The sequence below is a fragment of the Thermobia domestica genome, unplaced genomic scaffold (assembly GCF_964235325.1).
Source record: "Thermobia domestica unplaced genomic scaffold, izTheDome1.hap1.1 HAP1_SCAFFOLD_289, whole genome shotgun sequence".
Taxonomy (NCBI): Eukaryota; Metazoa; Arthropoda; class Insecta; order Zygentoma; family Lepismatidae; genus Thermobia; species Thermobia domestica.
The window spans coordinates 26146-31374 of record NW_027656003.1 but is presented as its reverse complement, the minus strand read 5'-3'; positions in this window follow the sequence as shown (position 1 = coordinate 31374).

The window sequence follows — 5229 nt, the reverse complement described above, 5'->3', positions numbered from 1 at the left end:
TAGGTAGTTTAATTTTGGAAATTTTTCTGAAGATAACAGAGGAAACTCTCTTGGTATATGCTTTTCGATTTACTTGCGTGACAATATTGCACATTCTCTTCCAGTTTACTTAAATGTTAGAAAGTGTGAGATACTATTATATTTCTCTGAGACACTCACAGTAGCCTCTCAATAATTTACTGATTTATAACTGAAAGATAACTAACATTCTATAGAAAGTTTTACTAAAAAATCATCTTCTAATTTATGTTTTCCTTAGCTTTTATTTTGTTAGTGAGTAATACCTCTACATATCTAACGTTCGATTTTACTATATTCTTCTACTCGAAAACGTACGCACACGGTAATTCTCCAGTAACTGGCGATACCTGATACCGAAAAAGGAACATCACATGCCAATGGTTCACACTCTACCACTTAACCGCGGTGCTGAATATTACTCATTAATGCTTTCATAGATCGGGGCGCTAGTTTAGTTTTGCTATTGCTTGTGTCTTTGGTACACATGGCCTCGGGTTGAATTCCCAGTTGGAGAGCACATGAATCTCTATTTCACAAATATTCACTTTCATTGATCATTCGCCTCCTTTACTCAAAGGAACATAACCGTAAGACGTTAAATTAAAAAAAAAACAATTTCGTTTATGAAATAGGTTTTTGCCTGCTGTCACTCAGAAAATGGACACTTTTCTGTGCACTTTTTGTTATTGCTGCTAAAATAATCAAACTAGAAATAATTATCATCTCTATGTAAAAATTCGCTCCCCCGTTGACTACTTACTTGCCCATATGTTATTTGGTTAGATCCTAGTTTAGCAAAGTGGCTCCGTGATGTACAAATGCTGTGTACTGGATTTTCTTGGAGTTCTCCTGTTTCGTCTTGATTTCTTTTTCAACATCACAGTCTTTCTTTCATTGGAATATAACTGTATCAGATGTAAGTGTAATAATCGGAGCATGCGTGGAGGCACAGATGTGATTTTGATAAATAATTTGAGGTACAGAGATACTCATTTTGGTACTATTTATGCGGTCCAATACAATAATTTTAACTAAATAACAACTAAGAATATTGTTTCCTAAATGTTCCATATAAATGGCTATAAAACAAGCTACATATTTTTTGTCAATAGTATATTTACTTCTTATCGTAACATTCTATTTCATACATACATTTTAGACCTCCAGTTCAAACAATGATTCAGCCAACTTACCTTCGCACTTCTTAGCGACAGATGTAGTCCAAACAACAATGTTCCCCAATAATGGACAATCAGGCAATTGTGACAGAAATATAAAGGATGCTGAAGAAACGAGTTCTGATTCAGAAGGCAGGGATCCCTCATACGTACCAGGAGGAACTGCGGAATTGACAGCAGCAACACGTGAGAAGTAATTCAGAATTTCGGCTGATGACGACATGAAGTAAAATGGCATATAAAATTTCAATTTTACAATTTTATTGAAAAACAGAAATTGAAAACTAGAGTTGTAATTCTACTTATGGAAGAGTGATTTCAATATTGTTTTTTGAACAAGTGAATAAAGTGTTAGAATTGAAGCTTAACTTCACACATATGACAGAAAACATTTGAAAATGGCCAAAGATCAAAATTATAAAAACCATCTACTCCGACGGTCCAAACGCCTATTTGACGAAACGTTCAGACTCTGGTTGTAAAGAGGCTCGGCACGCGCAATTACAAACGCGCTCAGCGATTCAACAGGTTAAATGTCGCAGTAAATGTTCAGAACTGCGACAAGTTCGGTTAGGACTCCCAACAGTAGAAATAACGTTAGAACGTTTAATCATAAAAACACAAAAATCTCGCCGAAAAAGGTTACAATGATCATAAAAATATTTAGATCAGCTAACTCTCACAATGATCAAATCGTTCGCGAAGCCGTCAAAAACACCCAATTGTAGAAGTATTATAGCAGGGGGCGAAGCAATGTCAGATTTGTAATGTTTCTTACATCAGTGATAAGTACAGTCGTAATTACATTTTGTTGTGAATCCATGTTTTATTACACATACTAACTTATTTTCCTCATAATTTGAGTTTGTTTTTAAGAAAAGGCTATAAGTTCCTAGGCATGATATTATTAATCATACAGGTGGTGTGGATACAATTTTAACTATTTTGAACTTACTCAAAATGTCATATAAGTAATGTCCAAGATCAACAATGAATAATGATGAGTGCTTAGCACACATACATGTGCTGATAACACAGATTGTTAAAGAGTGTCTTACTATTAACGAATGTTCTCCTAAATCATTAGGTTTTATTTATAAAATGAATAGAGAAAATAAGAAAGAATAAAACTGAAGTGCCATGTGTTTGTGATGATTAACAAACGTCATAGATGTTAAATATTAAAAATAGACATGCAGTTATAACAGGATACTCGTTAATAATTGTGAGTAATAACTTATTCGACTCTAAGTCGTAGGACTAAAAACTAACCTCGTTAAATAATCTTCCCGAAAATTATGACGTTTTGAATCATAATTGATACAAGAGATATAAGGTACGATGCTTGATTTAAGTCAATGGATTTTGTGCGATCCCAGACTAAATAATACTAGATTAAAATTCAAATTCAAATCTGAGACAGACTAATATATTCATCAATGTAACACAGGAAGTATAAGCGTGTAGAATCAGTACTAAAGCCGTTATATTGTAGTTATTCTCCATATACATTTACATATTCATATGTAAGTTTAGCAACGCTTGGGAGATGAATGCACTTTAGAAACAAGAAGAAAATGTCAGTAAATGTGTCCTCTTAATCAGCTTAACACAGTTGCTGCTGAAAGCGTGGCAAAGTGCACTTTGGGGATGAATACTTAAAAAAGTACTAGTCAGTGAGCTGAGGTGTTATGTTATTGTCATAGACTTGTAACTTGCTCTATACAAAAATACATGATTGAGATTCTGTAAGTGGTTGCTCAAGGCATTTCTCTAAAGTAAGGAAGTGACTTCCGCACATTCTGTTAGGATAGGTGTGTCCTATTCATGACTTATGGGATAATATCCCTGCAAGTAACAAAAATTTGTTGACGTATCATTAATAATTTTTCTGAATGAATTAAGCGAATGGTTTGTGATGTGTTGTGCATGGTTTCGTAAAGACAAAAGTTTACGATTGTAGTTCGTAAATATAATTAAATAAACACTTTTAGTTTAATGTCTCGCGATCATACCCTGTGGGCTAAAGGAAACATACTTATGATAATTAATGATTTTGAAAGTACAATTGAAAGGACGGTCTGCGAGAAACGAAAGTTTACCCTATAAAATTCTACACAATATTCCCACTACCGCAAAGCCAATTGACCTTAGTATAAAAGTTTGACCCTTGCGGTAAAGAAGAACGCTCTACCACTAACTCTTTAAGTACTCCTTATTCCCCTTCCCCGAGCAGATCAAAGTTTTTTGACAACTCATGGTAGTTGATGGATATGAAAACGACAAATGTTAATATATAACAAAAAGGTTAAGACCGTGCTTATCTTCTGCTACAGAATAAATTATCTGTTATTATTATGTTATGTTTATAGAATAAAGTGCATGTGTGTCATTTCTTTTGTCCCTTGAAGCCATAGAGAATATGACAAAATTAGTTCGCTAAATAATGTACTTGACCTTATTGAATCTTTTAAAGCTATGGATCCTGATATCATAACAAATTATATTAATCTTGCAATTGCAGTCTGTAATATACATCACAAATTCTGTATCAAGCAGAGAAAACAAACCAAAACTGTGATACGTTCCACACAACAGATACATAAAAATTATATGTATGTTTAAAATTTGTAGGGAGAGCTGTACATGAGTATATGGGATTGTGGATAGCATTGTAAAGTAAAACTAAGCTAACCTATGTTCGAATCTTCTTTAAGAAATTCTTTTACTTTTGTTCAAAGGCACATCTACATAACGTATTATTACTGTTTTTGGTATGAATTTATTCTGCTAGGATTTTTCTTGTTTTATTCCAAGCTAATAATATAAAGTCTCAAGTATCGTTTTACTAAAACCACCTAGAATTTTCAATTGATAAACTATCAAACTAAATAAACACATAAACAAGACGAAAGTAGCACGTATTTACCAACTTACTCAATCTGAATTTATATCTCTATCCGTCCTTTTGTCTGCTTCACGACAATTATCGTAAAACATATTCGACTTTAATGTAACTTTGTAATTATCTTCCTCCAATCTTTGACAATGACCTTACTGTTTGATGTTGCTAGAATCTTAAGAAATAAAAGGGAACAAAAGGGAAAATAAATTCTTTCATGATGTAAGGTTTTGCTTATAGAGAACTATTTTAATAACTTTCTTGTTTTTTGTAATTATCGAATGGAGTGGCTAAATGTCCCGTTTTAAACAAAGTTCAACATAGTGCCAAAAATTGTTATATAAAATAAAATGTAAATGATGAGAGCAATAACTGAGTATATACTTATTTTTCTTAATAATACTCTCTGAAAATGTTTAGGCCTTGTAGCCCTCCATACTGGTCTAACGATTAGCGCATGCAAGTATGGTGCTAGTAATATTGGGTTCGATTCCCTACATAGTTTATAAAATGTTCATTTATAACAAATAACTTTAGTAATTATCCGTGTCGTCTAAGTCAAAGGGCACAACCATGGGATATTGAACTAAAACTGTCAGCTTCCTTACATTTTAGACCAAGTCAAATGTACTTAAGTGTTTATAACTTTTTCAATCCGTTTTTAATGTATTTTGTACTTTAAAAACATTGCTGGCGCCATATGCAATCTTAGAATCAGGTGGTTAGACCTCTTGATTCATACACATCCCGCTTTGTAAGTTAAAATTCTAATCACTTTGAAAGAGCTATAACCGCTGCCACGTTATAGAAGTATTTTTGTGGACGCTCTGTATATTTTGTAAAGACAGTGATTATGCTTTCGATTTATACTTTATTCTGCGACGCAAATAAGTTCTTTCTTCGGTGGGAATTGCTTCTTTCCCACGAAACTGGAAAAAGAAGTCTTTCTTTGTTTCTTCATATATATATATTTAAAACATTGCTTTTGGGTGAGAATATTTCAGTAAGCAACGAAGCTTCTCAGTGTTTCTCTCTGAGTTATTATATGCACAGTATATATTCTATAGTTATTTGGAAGTGAATTAAGTGCTTTCTTTAATTGTTTAAGGAAATATTGTAAGAGATTAG